At 42.4% G+C, this 21,217-nt stretch overlaps 2 long non-coding RNA genes across 2 annotated transcripts in view; both read left to right on the top strand.

Annotated features, from left to right (window-relative positions):
- The window catches only part of LOC143360565 (uncharacterized), a 272,755-nt gene that overhangs the window by 41,471 nt on the left and 210,067 nt on the right, over window positions 1–21,217 (top strand). The gene's annotated exons all lie outside the window — the stretch shown is intronic.
- Window positions 960–20,649, top strand: LOC143360568 (uncharacterized). Its single transcript, XR_013083306.1, has 4 exons — window positions 960–1,214; window positions 5,444–5,574; window positions 5,671–5,876; window positions 20,271–20,649. It is a non-coding gene; the product is annotated as an uncharacterized LOC143360568 (long non-coding RNA).

Genomic DNA, 21,217 nt, shown 5'->3' with positions numbered 1-21,217 from the left:
TGTTTTGGCAGTGGCACCGTAGGCGGGTTCCACAATTGAATAGACACCGGCAAGACGGAGGTGTAACCAATCTTGTCTAGCAGGATAGCCCATTATGTTCCTCTAAGTGTGCATACACCAATCCCGCAGCTTCGCCAACCCCTTCGCTCGAAGATACCGGACACTTGATGGATCAGCGATCTGAATCTGTAGAACACGGATCTACGTGATCCGTGAGGAGGTCAACCGAAAAGAATGAGTGCAGAAGAATGGACCATCCGTCTTTGCAATTTCTACCTATTGATCGTTTAACGTAGCTTGTCGAACCTGCTGCAACAAATTTGTACAACAAATTTCCCCTTGCTCGACTTTCCAGGCTTCCGTGAAAAACATTTTAATCTCAAGCAGAAGAATTTAATTTGAAGTGGGAATTATTTTTGCTTCGAGCTAACTGCTCGAGTTCTGATTTTTAAGAGTGCCAGAATCCAGATGGATTTTACTATTCTCATAAAATTAATTTTAATCTGAAGCACGAGAAGTAAAGTTTAAAATCAAGGCCTCAAAACAGATGTTATTTTTGCATAATAAATTTCTTGGGTTTTCCTAGATTTTTAAGAGTGCCAGAATACAGGCGATGGTTAATAAAATTAATTTTAATATGGAGTACAGGAATTTAATTTTAAAATCTATGCTCCAAAACAGGAATTATTTTTGCACCGAGGCAATCAATTTTTTGGGTTTTCGTGGATTTTTAAGATCTGAAGCACATTTCAATTTTGAAATTGTCGTTTGAAAGTCGCATTTTTGCATCGATAAATGACTTCTCATGAATGTTTAAGAGAGCCAGCCTCGGTCAGCGAAGACAACAAGAAGAATAAAAGAACGTTGGGCCTGTCACTACGGGTGTCAAGACCCGGCCACGATTCGACGGAACTTTCATTTATGTTTGACAAGGCCTGAGATATTATCCGTGGGTATAATCCTGCAGGATGACAATATTTTTAATTCCGGGCAGGATGTAACAGGATCAGCGAAAGCCGGGGTAATGTTATATCGAACTTACCGCTAATCTACTTTGAGTCTCTCTCTCGGCGACGGCGAACGGGACATGGTTAACTTTTAATCTCCTTAAGTTTTAGGCATGAGAAGATGAACCATTTTGTCTTCTCCTCGAATTCGCGGGTAATACGTAATCCTCTTAGAGACGTCAGGTATCAAGTAATACCTACAGCCAGGTACGTTTCCTGAATTCTTTCGCAGCCGGCGGATATAATCCACACTGCACTTCGTTTTACAATATTTTTCATTAATTTATATGCGGGCCTATCGGAGACTATACCGCTTTACGTTCATAACTGTTTTAACTCCAAAACTCACGCATTAACCCTCATACGCTCCTCAGAAATGGGATGGCAATTTTTGCTTTTCACTTTAAACCTAAAAATTATGCTTTATTCATAACGTCGGTTTTTAAAGAAGTACAGTACATTATAAATCATTACATAATATGTAAAACTAGTGAATAGGTTCATTTTTACTCGAACGTACAAGGAACTCAGAAATTTCAAGCAAGGCAGAAGATTTTACAAAACATTTGCAATTCATTATGCACTTTTTTAAAATTATTCACAATTTTAAACTCAGAACTTCTGTGCGCCCCAGAAATTTTTACAAGGTATTTCTAATCTATTGTAGATTATGAATTTAAACCATATTTGCTGGATAGTGTAATTTTACCAAAATTCTAACAAAATCCGTTTATTTTCAGAAACCGAACCGAGCAAGACCGACGCAGACGAATCTCTTGAAATCAAAATTCTTTGGAAGGCGTCACCACATAAATCCTAAACGCGTGACGAACACTATATCCGAATGAAAAATCACAAATCGGTTGCTCGGTTTCCCTCTGTTTAGCAGAGTCGGTGCGTTTCGTATTGGATCGGCTGAAATATGAGAATCTTTAGTCGGAAGACTTAATCGTTGTCCGCGGCAAATAGATTCGACCGATGCCGGTGCAAACAAAAAACGAGAAGAGAGAGAGAGAGAGAGAGAGAGAGAGAGAGAGAGAGAAGAAGAGGAAGGATAGAGGGTGTTGGAGGTATGCAGGATAATCGATCGTCATTAGCGCCCCAGGGACATGCACGAATATACACACAAGGGAGCCGACTAAAAAACCACGCTTTCTTTCGTCGGCCTAAAAGAACCTACACTTTCGGCTTTCCCGTGTCGGGGAAGCATTAATCCAGGACAAACCGCTGACAAAATGGTCCGGGACCTGTCCGACCACCCGCACGATACAAATGTGGCAGTTGATGGCGAGGACCTTTGATGTTATGGATTTTCTCGATTGATCGCTGCTTTTTATCATTTTCTGGCTTCTATGCTGTTCCAGTTCCATCAAAAAGGTTTGAAACTTTATATTAATATAATTTTACCTGCAGAGCACTAAAAGTTATTATTAGAATACCTCTACTTTTATGACAAAAATGATTATGTTAACTATAACTATTAAAATGATTAAGTTAGAAAATTTGGTTTAACTCCCAGTTGTATACGAGGTAGAATACTTTTATTGTGCATAAAAATCTCCAGTCTAGTCACAATATTGTGTTTTCTTATAAAAATTATAAGATCGAATTCACGTGCTTGAATAATTCAGATAATTATAAAATTGAAAATCAGGAACCACTCCAATGAGTTAGTCAAATAGATGTGAAATAGAATTGTGAGATAGAAAATTAGAAATCTTTTAAATAGATTAATTGTAGTATTAGAGGCTATTAAAATTGAAGGTTTTGGTTTTGAAAGGACTATTAGAACATTGCAAAATTCGGAAAAATCCGAAACCAGTAGTTTAACCACCAACAGCATTTTCGAAGTAAAGTTAATGCCCCGTTGCACGTTTGGTAGGGGTTGAAAAATTTTTCCCCAGAAAAAATCCGTTTTCGAGCGACAGGTCAGGTAGCCGAACACAAGGGGTGGCCTTTTCGAAATTTATTATCGGAAAACGGTTCGACCTTCGACATCAATGGGTTGCCGAATCGATCATAAATGCGTTTTAGGTTCGCCAGGGAGCGAGATGCCCATAATTTCGTAGGTGAATTCGATTCAGCAGCTGCGTCAGGTAAACCGTATATCGGAATTACGTATTGTGCCCCAGAAAAAGATCGGGATCGCGGGGCCAGTCAGCCGTTTGATTACGCTTAATGATCGACATTCGATTCCGGGTTCCCTAGGTAACCTAGGACCACGACCTGTTCCACAGTTTTTTAACTGACGTAATTTTTCCGGACGATTTTTTCCTCCCCACCTATTCTGACCTTTCGAAAGTTTCGAGAACCGTCGCTGGTAACGACAAACTGCCGTATAAATCAGAACTACATTTTTTAATTGGGGAATACGCGACTCTGTTGCAAATGCCATTAACGGTTGCAGGCGGTGGATAATGAGACAGGAAAAGACCTTTCCCCGAAATGCAACAATTTTCGACTATTTGTTAAGAATTTATGTTGACAGACTAATGTCCAATGAGATTTAAACAATTTTAAATGTGTGAATCTTCAAGTTTATTTAGACAGTGATTCACAAAAGTGTTGTTTCTTAATCGTCTTGGTGACATAAAATTATCGACTTATTTAATGGGCATCTTGCCGTAATTGAAGTAATAGTGGAAACGAAGATGGCGTCGGGGATGCCAAGAAACCTAAGAGTGTTAGCCACTGCGTAAAAATTCAGAAATCGTCAGTTTAACTGAAAAAATTAGTAAACTACCCTAATTGTGGAAACGAAGATGGCGTCAGAGGGTGCCGAAGTGGTTTAGTAACATTATGCAGCCATTTTTCGAGCTGTAAACCTGCAAAAATCGTCAGCCCAACTGAAAAATTAGTAAACTACCCTAACTGTGGAAACGAAGACGGCGTCAGAGGGTGCGGAAGTGGTTTAATAATATTATGCAGCCGTTTTGCGAGCAGTAAAAACGCAGAGATCGTCAGTTTAATAGAAAAATTAGTGAAGTGTGCTGCTCGAGGAAACGAAGATGGCGTCGGAGGGTGACGAAGTGATTTAAGAAGTCGTTTCGAGGAACGGGGGCCGGTCTAGTTGACATTTTTCGAGAATCCACCGTATTCGGTAGCGCCCCGAGATTTTAAAGAACAATGGCGGCTCTGATGATGACAAACGTCTTGTAACACGATACAGGAACATATGTCGTCGGAAACTACCCTCCCAGTATTAATCGCGGGCGAACCCAATCTCTCCCTCTCCCTTTCTCTCTCTTTCTCTCTCTTTCTCTCTCTTTCTCTCTATGCGTGTACGCTATACAGAGGCATAGGCAAAGCTTGTGGAACCTTGCGGCCAATAACGAAACGAAACGAAACAACATGATCGAGCAACAAAAGAGGCCGTGGCCTGAAACCCTACGGCTCGATACAAATGTGCAGATATGCAGGGTTATAGAGTTACACAACGGGACCGAAGCCCTCGAGGGATGGAAAGGGCACGGCTTCTTGCGCACTGAACTTTTCCTAATCTCCATTCGGTTTTGTCGCATCGTAATTCAATTTCCGATGGGGCCCAAGCACCAGACATCGTGCTAATTGTTGATCGAATGGTCCTCGATGCAACACTGTTGTCACACTGCTGAAAATAAACATATTCGAGGGGGTGGACCAACCATTGACCATCTAAAAATGTGCTGTGTCTTCGAGAATTTTTTTCAAGGACAATTAACAAGTGAAAAATTCTGGGTTTCAAGGGATGTTAATACATTTTCCAATTCCCCTCCATTTTTTTCAGAACAAAATATTTAAAAATGGCAGAGTTTCCCATTACCAAGCACCACATGGAATAATAGAAGTTGAAATACGTTGAATATCATTTTTAATTTAATGAAATATTACAAGTTTTGTGCAGAAAATTGCCAGCGAAGAGGACAAACTTCGGCAGTACACTGTTCTTCAAATCTAACCCAGAAAAGTTTACTTAGAATTGAAGTTTTACCTGAACAATGAGTTGTTCTCGTTCCTCTTTTCTAGATTATGTTGAACAGTTGCTTGTCGACACAAGCTTCTATGGACATTGTCGTGTGTAGTCATTGATTTCCCGTGCACTGCATGGTTAAGTATAGATTAAACAAAGTTTCTGTTACGAGGACACTTAAATTGTTAGATGAGAATAAATTGTAATGCAAACTTTCTCTTCTGTCAGTGCACTCGCTGCGTTTGTTAAACAATTCATTGAATTCCCAAATGCCTAATTCAATGATGATTGAATTTCTTTAAATCTTTATTTAAGAATTTTAATTCTAACATTAACGCATAATCAACAGAATTTTTCATATCTATTCAAAAAATCTAGAATTTAAATGCTCCAATTTGAAACGGGTATACTAAAGTTTAATCGTTTTGCACCATTTCCGCGCAAACGTGCGTGTTATTAAAAATGTAATTACGTCACATACATATAGCATGAGCCATTAATTTACCATAACGATACGGGCACAGATGGGAAACGAAGTTGCTTAATCAGTATAAGGCTGCGCGGTGAATTAACAAGGCGAGAAGAAACCTTCGTGCTGATCAAGTTTTGACAGGTACGGTAAGTGTGCTCGAGTAAAAATACAATTTATTAATTACTGCGTCTGTCTGTCCGTCCGCTGTCAGGGTACAGTCCTTAACGATCCGATAATTACAGATTTCATGCGATCGAGCCGCCACAGCTGTTCAACGTTGAGCTGACAAGCTCGTTCCAAGGAATCTTCCTTTGGACAGCTTTATACTCGGCTTTGTGTGCTACCACTGCACGCGTCATCCTCTGCCGCTTGTGTTAGGAGCGCACTATGGCGATGGCCGCCTCTGTTAACATAATCCTCGCTAAATATTCTGCAGTTGGCGAAATTGGTAATTTTTCTGTTTTTTATTATCACGTTTCGTGCTGGAGTTCGGCGCCAAAACTCACTATTTAACGATTTCACTGATCTGACATTTTGCTGGGGCTAGTAGCTAGTGGTTAGTGCAAAAATCGCTATTTAGCAATTTGAAGGCAGAGTAAAACAAATTTTGCTGGGGCTAGTAGTTAGTAGTTAGAGCAATGATAATTTTTTTATTTTTTATTGCTACACTTTAAGCAGGAAATTGAGCAGAAATCTGCCATAGAAATTCCTTATTAATTTGATTGATATAAATGAACTGTGTATGAGTGAAAGTGAATCAGGTAAAATCGACCAATTAGCAGAATTCCGGATTTATTTTACTACTCTTTTGTTACGCAATTACGGGTGAAACTACGGGTTCCGTAAAACAAATAGACACGAGCGCATCGCCTGTAGCGAAACATTGCACTCGATTCAATTAGTATGGGTTCGCTTAACACAGTTCTTTGTGCTGAAACCTAAAATAACACGCGCAGCCTGTCGCATCTTGTTATTCGCTCGTTCGAAACTGTTCGAACGACCGGGTTTCGAACGGAATCGCATCATCACCGTTCTTAATAAAACACGCATTGTGATGAACAAAGCGATCCGGAAATTAGCAGTCTTTCGCCTGTTCGAACAACCGACTCCGAAAGATTTCACTGTAACACTCTCTTGAACCTTTTCTGTCTAGTGTTATTTTAAAAATTTCGTAACTGTGTGATTTAGAGTCTCTCACCCTTACAATCTCTTTTGTAGTTCCCCAAATTTCATTATTCCACTATTCATCTTCTTGCATAGATTCGACGATGCACGTGCCATTTACAGGTTGCCCATGAACTGTTCTAAATGCAGTTTCAACACTCACAAATTTCTTCATTATATTCTACAATTCCGAAAGGACCATTTTACACTAAAAAACTATACTTTATAATTGTATTTTAATATTCTTGAATCAATTCGACGGTGCACAAGCAGTTTGCAGCTTGCTCTCGTAAACTGCAGTTCTAGATGCACTTCCAGCACTCTCAAATTTTTCAATCTGACATCCCTATATTCTACAAAATTCAATTCATATTCAACAATTTAAAAATCAGCATTTTACACTAAAAAACTATATTTTACAACTTTCTTTTAATAGTCTTTATAAATTCGACGATACACAAGCAGTTTGCAGCTTGCTCTCGTAAATTGCAGTTCTAGATGCACTTCTAGCACTCACAAATTTTTCAAATTGACATCCCTATATTCTACAAAATTCAATTCATATTCTACAATTTAAAAATCAGCATTTTACACTAAAAAACTATATTTTACAATTTTCTTTTAATAGTCTTTATAAAATCGACGATGCACAAGCAGTTTGCAACTTGCTCTAAGCTGCACATCCCGTAGCAACCATAGCATTTTTCAATGTACAAACCACAGGAAAACATGCTCGTGAACACACTCTAACATGTTTCTCGCACATTTCTATTTCTGGCCGCAGCTCCTTTGGTCAGGAGAATGACCGTTTGGTCCTGGTTTTCGCGAAACAATCCATGAAAATGGGAATGCAGCTAGATAAACATGGCACCCCGTCGAGCCCGATGATGGTTGATTTATAGAGGAAGCATAGACGATCGTGGCCAGGCTCGCAAACAAATGTATCTGTTTCTCAACACTCGTTTATCCGCTGAAATACGATAGAAACGTATTCATCGCGAGATCTACGAGTCGCGCATAAATTTCCTTATAAGCGCGCAGCAGGAGCAACAGGACGCGCGGACTTAGCTTTAGATAGAGAGCTGGTTGCACCTCGGTGCAAGCCTTGCGCTGCGTAGCCCGTGTCGCCATATTGAATCGTGCGGCTCGGAAATCTTTGCCGATTGCGTTAATAACGACGTCCGGCGGATTCGTCGAGCTGTACCACGTCTTAGGACATGCATAACGTCGGGTCACCGTGACTAAAACGGCTAATCATGACAAATGCAACCGTTACTGCCTCCACAGAGGTCCGAGAAGACTTGGAAAGCGACTTCACCAACTCACGAACGACTTCGTTCCGAGGATCGGTCAGATTCGAAGCTCCTGGCGTCGATTTTGTACAGTAATGCCTCGACAGAGACTCACTATATCAATTATATTAATATAATCCTGATATATTAATTTTTTGTAAGGTCATTTTACTCGTTTTTAATCCCGTGCCAGACTTTGAACACGAATATGAGATTAAATAAGCTCCAGCGACCGTGTGTACAATTTTATTCCGATATAAGAAGCTTTTCATTTCGAAATAAGAAAATCGCTATCCCCTCTTCTTTCGCCTCATATCGGAAGAAAACTGTAGTGAAATAAATCGGCGTGGGTCAGAAGTTACCCCGACATAGGCCTAGAACTCGCAGGAGTCCGAGGGTTAATAGATTGCGGATCTTTATGCGAAATGACAATTTTCTGCACTGATTGCGAGAGGCAAAAAATAAATAGAAATACATTTCCACCGTTCTGGCGATGAGTTGCAACCCCTGCTGAAGGGAGAAACTTCTCTTCGGGTTCCTACCACGTTGAGCCGTGAACCAGACTCACTGGGCCTCCATTGTTTCCCTGAAAATTTCGTCTGACCTTCGAACCAGCAGGAGCAACAGATGACGATCCTGCCATCAGGCTATTTATTTTAACGTCCTTCCAAGGAGGTGCATCTGTGCTGAGAAATTCGATCCTAGCACGCTTTTGAAATTATGTTATTAGACTGCTGATGTTTATGCGAAATAAAAATTTGGTGCAGCGAGTAGAAATCTTTCTTCACTAATTTTAGTAATAATATCAATGTCTCAAAACTTAATCTTTTCCCTGTATTAAAATTGTACAAATTTTTATCCCAAATGCAGAAAATTCAGGATTGGTCACTTGCGAGGAAATGCGAGCATCTCTTTCGACGCTGCCATTGGCATAGCGCTCGAAAAGATCGAAAGAAAGTTCGTTGCTACTGTCGGGACCGGTTGTTTGCGAGAAACTGCCCTTATTGATTTGTTTTGTATTCCGTATTCATCGAAACAACCGGGAAACACGACACCTAGCCGCTTTGTGACGGCCCGTCCGCTCTTTCCGATTCTGAAAAGGCCAAGTCGCCCATTGTAACATTTTTCGAGCCACGGACAAAAATCGATCGCGACCAAAAAAGGAGCCAGAGAGTAAAAAATAGGAAGAGGGAACGTCGGGTCTTCATTATGAAATTACGCAACTGTAAATTGAGCAAATACAAACGGCCGTGTGCCCCTGCGCTCTCCCGTTCGGGTCTGCGCCTTTTTTTCTCTTCGTCTCCGGCTACCCTAATCTAGGTATCGTGTTACGAGCAACCAAAGTAACTGCTATCTGACGAGACATCTATCGGAACGAAAAGATTCGAATGGCCACTTTTTTTTTTCTTCTTTTCGACAAAGAAACGTCTTTCATTGCGCTAAATCAATCGGCTCGGACGTTGGAACGATTCCTGCAACTGTAATTATTGCGCTCCGAGCACGCATAACTTTTGAACCAATGAATCCCTCGCATTAAAACATCCATCTTTGGCATTTTCTCGTCAAGATGTGCAGGATTGTATAATGGAAAGTTTAAAATTTCTGGCTTGCCAAGGTGAAGTTTAAACACATTTTGGGCTGGCTATGGATATTCTCCAAAATTTGTGTTTCTTGTGTAAAATCTTGAGTTCGTATTATAATCAAACGTTTATTATATAATTAAACGTTTACTTTTGGAGACTCAGTGGTACTTATAAAACTTTTAATACGATTTTGGTATTAAAAAATTCGGTTTGGAAGAACTATACATTTTTAATATTTTACTAAGTATCAATGAGTCTCCAAAAACAAACGTTTCCACATGAAAGCCGAAAGAAAATTGCAGTCGTATGAAATAAAATACTTGGCTCGGAATTAATAACATTGTACAGAGAGTATGCAGAGAGATCGATGGCCGCACGTACCTGAAATCGAATAAATCGCGGCAATGAGTTATGGCAGGTAGAACAACAGTTCTGGAGGTTGTAAATTTTGTGCAAGTAATTGTTTATCGCATGTAATTCATCCATCTGGATAGGCACTCGAAAAGGCGTCCAGGAAGAGCCCAAAGTAGAACGTTTACACTTGAAATTCGCATCGTGCCGCGCCATTGAAGTCAGATTATCCTGATCCAGGATTACAGAGGCCCTGCCCTCGAAGGTGAAGGACATTGTCGGAGCGCTATCTAATTCTGCAAATCCACAATATCATCGACGCCCATGAATAACCGTACAATGCTCCATTTAAAGCTAGCAATATCCTCGATGCAGATAATCTCGCGGCCTTTCTGCGATTCTCTGCACAATTAATTCCGACGGTTCCGGTGAGTGCACTTTCACGGGATCTCGAGCGAAAAATTAGGGATTTCTTCATGGATCTCCTTCCATTTATTTATTTATTTATACATTATTCTGAAAACTATGGACACTTTTGGATATTTAATTTTCTCTTAAGGGAATAACTTTGATTTCCAATTTTAAAAAACGGAGACATTTTCCCCTTATTTAATGCGCGTGTAATTATATTTTTCATTGATTTTATTGAAGTTTAGATTCACTATGATTTGACCGAAAAATTCATGACGAATTTCCCTTTTTCATGAATTATTTTCCACCGTTTCACTAATATTTATTTCTTCTGAATTTGTCGTGAAGAATAAAGTCGGTACTTGATGAATATGAACTTTATAAAATAACGTTAGGATCGTTAAAAACGTGCAACAAATAATTCTGCATTTAGGAGAAAGCCTACAATAATCCAAAAATTGCAAAAATAATTGGAATAAAATTGCCGGGTGAATTAGTGCCTAGATATCCAATAAAAGCAAACAAATGTTATGAAATCGTTAAAAATATGCAAGAAATAGATATTAAAAAGAAGAGAGAAGCATGTGTATCGCTTAAAATGGAGAACAAGAAATAAAATGACCCGTTTAAAAAATCCTCGGCAGACCAGAGTCGAAAAATAATTGGATCGAAATCGGTGTATAAATAAAAATAGAAGGTTGCTAATAAAGTGGCTCTCGCACAAAGGAGGAATATACAATATCAAAGAACGGAAATCTGGAACGGGAGAGGCCGGTGGGGTTTCGTATGACAGCGTTTCTTTCGCCATTGTCCCCGTAACTAGGAATGACATGCGAACGCGTCCCCCAAGACTCGTCGCTGGACCCCGAGCGACTAATTTACCGAACGGCAGTGTAGGATAGCCTTATTGTTGGATACAATTGTCCTTCGTATTGTATCGGCACTGTGACGGGTGACAATTGAGCCGCGTCCCTTTGTTTGCTTGTTTGCGGCTTGTTCGGAGATCCGAGATCCAAACGTTCGCGCAATCTGTGAATGAAACCGGCAACGGGATACGTGTCGCGGTTGTTAAAGTCACTTGTTCATGCTAACATTCCTAATCCCGCCGTTTCAATTCCGTGCGAGGCTGCGAAACGCTCCGATTCAAAACTAGATCTCTCACCTTTCACCGAAATCGCTGGAGCTTCCTTTGATCCTCCGAATTGCGGTTGTGTTCGCGCTAACATGTAAAACACTTCGATTCGAAACTAGATTTTAACCCTCGGACTTACTGCGAGTTCCACGCCTGTGCCGGGGTCGTTTCTGACCCACGCCGATTTATTTCACTACAGCCTTCGATACAAGGTTCGGGACCGGCTTTCGCCGTATTTCGGGATAGCGATTTTCTTATTTCGAAATGAAAAGCGTCGTCTTATACCGGAATAAAATTGAAGGTTATCCCCACCGCGACGAGTTAACCCTTAGCACTCGAATGGCGACTGTAAGGCGCCACTAAAAATTGCTGTATCGTTATTCAAAATATTTTTCACATTATTGAATTTGTTTGTGTTCGAAAATTTACTGAACATTTCAGTATTGTACGAGTGAATCGCACCATTTTCGTATGCGTAACACGAAAAAAAGAAATACATAGAAGGGAAATGTTCTAGGTCGAAAGAAATGTTTCGTTTTGGAGTTAAAATGGCTTCGAGTGCAAAGGGTTAATAAGTCCCGATTATAATTTTTACAGTCCAATTACTCCCTCTCGTTAGAAGATAAAGTGATTTTTTTTTTTTTGTAGACGTTTATTTTAAAGTGGTCGCATTAACGGAAAGTGATTTTGTTGCTGAATAAAAATTGAGAATAAATCCACAGAAAGCGGTGGAGATTTTTTGGAGCAGTTGACAAAACGGAGGAACAGCTACGAGTTAAGTAATAAATAAAAAACCTAAGGAAATTTTCTGATTTGCACAGAGCAGATAAAAAAAAACAAAAAATTCTCAAAAAATCCTGTTGACACGTTGCAGCCGCGTAAATTTGCGTAACGTGACAGCGCGCCGTCGTTAATAGCGATCCGGAGGTATAAAAACGTGGGTTTATCGTCAGAAAATTGATTGTCAAAGCACAGAGCGTGGAATAGGGCTGGGATTAATTGATTCAGCGGCGCGATGCATCTTATTATCGACGCGGCTACCAGAAGAATGCGAAAAGCAATAAAAAGTGTGGCCGGCGGTGTTGAATGGAGACGTTGAACACCTCTGTGAACATGCTCGCCGGCATGGGCCGCCTCTAACTCAGGATTGCTGGTGAATGCCTCATTAATCACACGGTGGGTACCCGAGTCTCCGCCACGTCAAAGATGAAAGAGGGCAGAAATAAAGGCGGAAAGAGATCGTGGCGAGCGAGCGGCGGCAGCTAAAAGACGAGTTTCCGTGGCAAGGGCCACCATAATAGAGATGTAACCGTGAGGCGAGCTCTCCCGGCTAATGGCAATAATGTTAGAAGCTGTGTTGTAAACCGCACGACACGTCGCCGGACTGACAGAAAGGAGCCGCGTCTACTATCAACAGAATTCGAAGCTCGACGGTCGATGACTGTTTTCAATCGACCTTTCGGGAAATTCAAAATTCGAAGAAATCGCTCCCGGCAAATTCGGGACCCTGGTGGCAAAATCTGGCGAGTGCCGATCTTCGAATAAAATCGGCAAGGTGTTAAAATACGTAAAACCTCGACTCAATTTAACCTTTACGATACCCGAGTACGGTAAAGTCTTGATCTAAGCCGAACAGAGCTACACGATCTTAGTCCCTCCACTGGGAGGTCCTTTTCTACGCGGTCCCAAGAAAACGGTACACGATATGTGTCACAGCAAGGACCCGAGGACTTAGAAATTTTCTTAGCACAATACAACCCCTGACAAAGTATCCTTTGCCTCAGTTTTTCTGAGCAGGTCCTTAAAAATCTGTACTCGCATAAATCTCGACTAATGACTGAACGGCAACTGCAAAAATAATTCCTCCGTCTGAGAACCTTCTGCGGAGCCCCAAAGCAGGGCGAGAGGTGGTTGATAAACAGCGCGGATGGTGAAAATGAATTCGCAACGCCCGAACGGGGAGGAGAAGCATGAGAAGGGAGATCGGGAAGAACGGTGTCGATGGATCGAGACGTCCTGAAGGAGAAGTAATTCGGATTTATCGAACGATAGGCAGCGCGCGGTTGACAGAGGAGGAGGGCTGCCAGGTGTGAAGCCGGCCAGCCTCGACCTAATGGAGCCACAAATCAATGACACGATGGGCCATCATTACATTCGCTAACAGAACGTGTTTACCACACAGAAAACCGATGCCAGCCCGGGCAGACACTGATCCACCACTCATCCCCTCACGCTCAATCGCTCGTATTGTGCCGCCCCATGTAACGCCGAACAAAAATCATTTGGCGCTTTCTGTTTGCTCCTTCATGCTAATCGAACGAGACTAAAGCTGACCCCTGCTTTCTCCCATAGACGTGTCTGCGCGCGGTATCCACGAGAGCAGCGAATGCTAACGTTCCGGGAGCACAACGTCGAACAGCGAAAGGAACATTTCACCTTTCACATTTTCATGCTAATCTCGCGGGCGAACGTGTATGCGTGGCAAAGATTGTTCTTCGGAAATGGATCGGAGACAGGCACGCCAAATGACTCGGGAACCCTCGTCATTAACATCTAAATGCACGATTGAAACGATGTGCGTACCATTGTGCAGGATTCAAACGCTGCGGGACAATGTGCGATTAAAGCGATGCCGAATCGTGCACAATTAAAATTATGTACAAGAATGTTCGATAATGTAACGCAACACTTATGTGATATAAGCTACGTGTACAAATATTGTACAGTAAATTCTCGATATATGTCATCAACACTGGTCTTGACAGCGTCGTGTGTCGGCCAGGAGACGTACCCGAGTTGTGTTTACACTCCTCGGCGTCCGTGACCCCGCGGTAGTGGGGATAATTCCGCGACGTTTATCGTCCAGGCCTTGGCGACATATACAGAGAAATCGCTGTACTTGCTAAATAAACCACTTGGTTTAAAGCTACGATAAATAAATAAATATATATTATGATGAAATGGAATAATGTACGATTAAAATGATGTACATTAACGTACGATGGGAATTAAATACGATAATACACGATTAAGACGAGCTACAATTAGGTGCGATTAACATTGCACAATGATGTACGATAATACGCAATTTTTGGACAATACAGAAAAAGATGTAATTATTGCAGTGATTCAAACTAATTGTACCCAGGGCTCTCAGGGTGTTCAGAGAAGATCGGACCGCTTCGGCATAATGTTACACGACACAATGTCGTTAAAAGGAGAAGAAGGAGAAAAGGGACCAGATGCAGCTAATTTCAATGATTCACCGTGACAGAAAGCAACCTTCCGGGGATTTTTCCTTGAGTTCTTTGGATACGGTATTGAGCCTGCCATCAGGAGTCGGTCACACTTGTTACGTGGACGCGTTTCCAAGGAAAGCTTCATGCACGTTGTACGACAGAAACGTGTATTACAAAAGATTAGATTCAATACTGTACTCCTCGAACGCTAACACTTCGGTTTAGTCTTTGTAAATTGTACCGAGGAAATTTGATTTTGCATCAAGACCTTCTGATTCTCTATGTATAATAATAGTATGTTAGTTCTGTTCTGTTGAACAATTTTGGAAACATTTTTACAGTAGTGTTAGAATAGGAAAAATATAGGAATTTTGCAAGCATAATCCACGCTCCGATTCGCACATAGAAAAACTGCAGTTTTAGCATCCAGAGGCGAACCGAACGCTACCATAGTTTAGCTGGGACAACTGAACTAACAGGGATCAACACTGGATACAATGCATCCTCTTTGCTCAATGAAAACAAGCCCTTTCGACGGACCAACTTGGGATGACATGTGGTATTCAGACGTTTGACTACAAAGGAGCAAATACTTGGCCAAATACTTTGAATATTTATGATTTTGTTAGCTATTGAAGTGCACTAAATGAAACTGAAAGGGCCCGGCAGAAAGTTTGCATGAACATCCACAACATACCAACAATGGAGAAAGTCTTTTGCAACCTTCAGTCACCAGAAAATATCTTAAACAAATTTTATTCAAGAAAAATGGTCACCTAATCTAAAACTAAAATAACAAAACATTCACAGTGTAGTATTCAATATAAAATTCTAAAAAGAAATATTTTAAATACAGTAAATGTATAAAGAATTGTTTTAAAAAACTGTGCATATCACAAAAGATACATGCATAGTCTTTTTTAACACTTTGAATGTCACAATTTCCAGGAACAGAAGACAGGATTCATGACATAAAAATCGTGGAATAATTTACAAATTTTAATAACAATTCGGAAATTTTGTCCAGTACCTCCAGTACCATAAATCTAGAAATTCGTTACTTTGACTTTATGGAACTTGTTGAGGCTGCCAGTTCGGCACTGAAACTGTTAAACAATTTTTTTACCACGTGAAAACAGAAGTCCACCGCACTCCTACGAATCGAGAAATCGAGATTCGACAATTCGGCAGAGATAAAAAGAAGAATGGTGGCATCGAGACGCGAATAAACATGTCGGGGGGGTTCCGCTAAATGCCCATGGTGGTCCCCGGTGTCTTTTTTTCTCGGTCCCCGTGTCTCCGCGGACACCCCATAATCCGAAAATGGCCTCTACCTGCGCGTACAGGCTCCTGGCGGCAGCTGTTCTCTAATTGAATTATCTAGTTTCCAATTCGACGCGGAGATTCCGGGGCCCGAAAGGCCCGACGAAAAGTCATGATGACTAAATATTGAAAAACATGCCAGAGTATTGTCGGCGTTTGGCCCCCGGCTCCTTTCTTCTCGGGGGCGGGGCTGTCGATTTGTGAGCGCTATTGTTTGTGGTGGTCTCGGGCCCTTTATCCCGGATCCAGATGCTCGCTCTCGGAAAACCGGCGATCCCGATGACGGCGGCGATGATGATGACGGCACGGCGGCTGCGATGGCCCCACGCAGAATATTCGCGTCGGCCGTTCGACGCTTTTCAGGAAACGCACCGTGGAGAACAGGATGAGGAATGGCTTTTCACAGATTTCTTATTTAGGCTCGGATCGAAACGTTCTTGCGTGGAACGACTGGACGTTTCTGGTACGCTCGTTGACACGCCGACTGCCGCGTCGCTCATGTGCGAATCACGGTGACAACATTTTTGAAAAAATTTACAATCGGTCGGAATTACCAATTGTTGGAATGTGAGCTTTTCATACTCTGTACCGTGACAATAGCCAACGCGAAGGCGCCCACCGATTTCATTAATCGGTGTGCTCTCTTCGTTACTTTTTTGTTTTTGCGAGGCCACCGATGTTTCAGTTTAAACTCTGAACAGGCAACCGACACGACGTGTTGCTACTCTATTTAACATTTTTTTTTTTTGTGTGTAAAGCGGAAAATAAACCACATTATTAAAATATAAACGCGTTATTTTCAATACCAATTACACTTTGAAGGGATCAATTTCTAACACTAAAACTACCTACCCCGTCAAAAGAATTTCTTTCTCTCTCGCAATTCGTGAAGTTATAGAAATAGTTTCTTGGAAAATTGTTTAGTACACTTCTTGATTGAAGTGCCGTGAATTCTCGATATATGTCAACAACTCTTGCCAGCGTCATGTATCGTCCAGGAGACAACTTCGAGCTTCGTGGCCCCTCGCGGGGTACACCCCGCGGTAGTGGGGATAATTCCGCGACGTTTATCATCCAGGCCTTGGCGACATATATATAGAAATAACTGTACCATAAAAATCCTATGAAATCTGAATAAATACAACCCTGTTATTACCCTGAATACTGAAACTATTCTATTTCAATTTTCACAAACTGGAGCGAAATAGAAATTAATTTTCTTTCTTAATATATGTTGTATATTGCAGGTTTTACTCTAGTCTATATATATATATATATTGGACGTTACACTTCAGCACCGGACTAAGTAAACATAAACGACTTTCCTTGCACGCGTCTATACACAGAGTGAGGGATTCTCGGTTTCCTCGCGTACGCTTTGCTACATATATTGTTCCTTAATACGGAGACGGAGATGTCGCGATTACAATTACGATCGGTAACGCAGATTCCTGGTTTCCAACAATATATTTAATAGGTCGAAAATAGCGTAACAGTATTTTTAAATTCCTCTAATGTTTCCTCTGCTTTAAGTTGCGCCTCTCCATTTTTGTCAATAAACGCATAAAATCCGCAGTCCGATCATAAAGAAATTTAGGTATCGGTCTCATATGGCTCGGTAATTCCAGCGTTGAGTTTCGCAACGGCGCGTTGACGTCACAGGCACCGCTGCGCAGTAAACGCACGGAAGATCCCGAGCCAGCAAAGAAAAAATGCGGCGAAACGGTAAGTAACACGAAGCTGGAACGATCTTCGAATTTTCCCGAGGCGAGAGGGCAGCGGCGAGGATGCAACAAGGTCTCGCAAAGTGCATAGAACCGGAGACACACGGAAAAGTCGGAAGAAGTCGACGGGTGGTCAAAGACTGGGGTTGTAAATTACTGATGTTCATTGCGTCACGGTTAAACGTCCCGGATCTATGGAGGCTCGCTCTGGAAATGGAAGACTACCGGCTGCCGGGGGGGTGGGGGGTGGGGGGTGGCGAGACGCACAGTTTCCTGGCCCTTTGGAATATCCCGGGAACAATGGCGGACTAGATCAATAGCGATCTCTCTCGAGTAAACGACAAAGTCGCATTTTTTTGTTCACTCTCCCCCAGAAGAGTCGCATGGCCGGCAAACACCATGGAATCGTCGCGCGTATACCCGGGTCCCGGGCATTGCCGTGCAGACGGAAACGGATTTTGAGTGACGCCCGTGACGACACGGATAATGAAATGTCGTAAAACACTAATATCCTATCATGACGTGACTTTCTGCTCTCGGGATCTCCGTCCTCGGGAATTCCCATTGTCGGGCACAGCTACGGATCCCGTGTCCAATTTAACGATCCGTTGCAATTGCACGTAGGCAACCAGACGAAAATCTGTACCGGCGACGGCGGACGCTTTCGGGCGTTTCTCCTGCTTTCGCGACACAGAATTTCTTTGCGACGATATCACCAGCGTGTCCGCGACGTTTTTCCGGTTAAAATGACACCCAACACGATGCCTTTTCGATTTACGGTGCTTGTTTAATCCGCGATAGAGTGGCACCTCTGCTATCCGAACTGGCCAGTGGGGACGTTAGAGCGTTGCTCTATAGGTGCATTGCCTATTCTGAATATGAAGAATTTATTTGTGATACTTTTACCAGCATATCTGTGACATTTTTCTGCTTAAAATGGTGCTCAACGTGATCCGATTTTGCTATTTGTCTGTTTAGTATACAACAGAGTAGAGTGTTCAGATAATAGAACAGATATTTAGTCGGAGTTTTGGATCAAAATTTTGCTGACTTGTACAACGAATTGTGTTGCGCGTGGATTGTTTTAGATTGAGCCCTTCACGTATGAGTCACCGGAGATACTACCGGTTCGGATAATCGAGGTTCCACTGTATCGTGGATTATTGAAGTAATTGGAATCCGAATTGTATCGTGCTTGGTGTCATTTTAATCGGAAGAATGTCGCGGATATGATGGTAGAAGTTTCATGAAAGAATAGTTGAATACAATAGAGTTCTACCATGGAGTTAGTATTGAAACGGATCGGTATGCCAGCTTCCGCAGCTCCAACGTTAAAAAACAGTTCCACCAGCAGCTGAGGAAGCCTCTCAAGCTGTAAGAGCCACGATACACCAAGCGATTAGGTACGCCGCCGCCGTCGTTTTCTCGTTTGTTTAACGTTCAAGTGGTGATAATAACCAGAAGCACCGAGAGCCATAGAAGCGTTCTGTTTTCCAACAGTGGGAAATTCGGAAAGAAAATATTTGAGGACCCAGCTCACTCGGAGCTTCTTGGTGTTCTAGAAGAGAGAGAGAGGGGGGGAAGAGAGGGGAAGAGAGAGAGAGGGGAACAGAGAGAGGATACGTTCCCCGAAAGAGATCGGTGTCGGCGAAAAGGAAGAGGAGAGGAGTTTTGGTGGTCTGGGTGAGGGCTCGTCGGCGTTCTCTGTAGTTCGATCGTGGGCGGAGCGTCGCGGCGCGCGGCGTCGTGTGTGAAGCAGAAATTGTCAATGGACGGTATTGTTAGCGGGCCGGTGCGTGGCGGGAAATAATAAATGGCCGGGCTGCCATGTTCCGGGGGCCCGCCGTTAAAAACGCACGACATTGGGCGGCACCCTACCTTTTTTTCCCCCGTCGATACTGTTAATGGGCAAAATCTTTGCACCGGCGCGAGCCTCTCCCTTCTTTCCTGTCGGCCAACCTACCGACACCTCCGCATGCTCGATCAAAATGGAATCTATTCAACGGATCAGCCCGGGGAAAACCGATCTCGATCCTTTCGCGCGTCCTTTGAGCCCGCCCGAGCCCGACCAACACCCCTTCTCGATCCTTTGCCTCGACCACCGATAATTCGGCGTTGTTTCATAGGTAGCTGCACTCCCACTGACAACTTCTTTCTGTTCGCCTTTAAACACCTCTACAACAAATATTAACCCTTTGCATCGAAGGGCCATCCCCTCCCCAAACATGTTATCAACACTAAACCCACCACCGCCGGTCAAAATGGCCGGTTCCAGATTTTTCTGGAAATTATAAAGATGCACAAAATCCAAATACAGTGAATTCTCGATATATGTCAACCGCACGGGTCTTGCCAGCGGCGTGTATCGTCCAGGTGACATAACCCGAGCCGTGTTATGTTTGCACTCCTCGGCGTTCCCCTCGCTGGGTATACCCCGTGGTAGTGGGGATAATTCCGCGACGTTTGTCATCCAGGCCTCGGCGACATATACAGAGAAATCACTGTAGTTACTTTGACAGCTCGGTAGGTTTAGTGTTAATTTCCTTTCAACCGAAATAAAATTCTATTTTGTTGCAAATACGTAGATATATGTATAAACTTTCTTTCTTCGTCGTGCATACAGAGCGCTCGTCCTCTGGACCCTAATTGCGATTGTCTCTCGCATAAAGAGGGAGCCTAAGAGGGAACAGCCGTTCCCAAGTCGGAAATTCAGAGTCCAGGACTGAAGTATAGTGCGAAAGGCAAGACACCGGCCGGAAGAGACTGTCACCTTGCCACGGACATCGGCGCAGCCTCGGAAAATAAGCGCTCGTCGTAAATCACGAGCACGGTCCCGGTACTTTCACGGTATTCTCTTACCCGATCTCCGAGTCGCCTTCATGCATTGTGATCGTTTACGACTTGTTTGATGATAGGCGCATTGTCGAACCCGGTTAATGTATTTATTACTTTACGACGAGGCTAACGTAACGGGGCACCACGCGACACCTCCTTACAGAAAATACAACCTCGATGTTTTCACGTCAAACAAGCCTAATCTTCTCACTTCCTTCTCTCTCTCTCTCTCTCTCTCTCTCTCTCTCTCTCTCTCTCTCTCTCTCTCTCTTACTCGAGAATTACTCGGCTGTAAAGCTTAAAGGTCGACTCCTCTTTCAACCTGGCACTTCGTCCGTTCTGTTGTCGTAATGCCATGTAAGTGTTTACGGTCATTTCAGAAATCAATGGCTCCTTGAAACTACGAATGACTATGTCCCCGTCAGTCAAGGTTCAATATTAACGCGAGACTTTACTTGCCGGAGACCTGGCAATTACAGCGAAGTTGTTAACATTACTGCGTTCAACATTCAATAAACTATTCTACAGTTTGTTTCGAATTACGGTACGCGAAATCCTCTTTGCAACCCTCTTTAAATATATTTGTTCTTGTTGCAGGTACCCTTGGAACACCCCATTGATTATACAGGGTGTATTGTCTTTTTTTTCTGTATGGCAATTTTTAGAAATAAGCGTGAGTTCGTGAAGGTTTGAAATGTTTGTGGAATATTAGAAGAATAGGGGTGTTGAGGGTGG

Source organism: Halictus rubicundus, chromosome 13, assembly GCF_050948215.1.
Source record: "Halictus rubicundus isolate RS-2024b chromosome 13, iyHalRubi1_principal, whole genome shotgun sequence".
Lineage (NCBI taxonomy): Eukaryota > Metazoa > Arthropoda > Insecta > Hymenoptera > Halictidae > Halictus > Halictus rubicundus.
The sequence above is the reverse complement of the archived record's forward strand: the minus strand, read 5'-3'. Positions and strand labels throughout refer to the sequence as shown.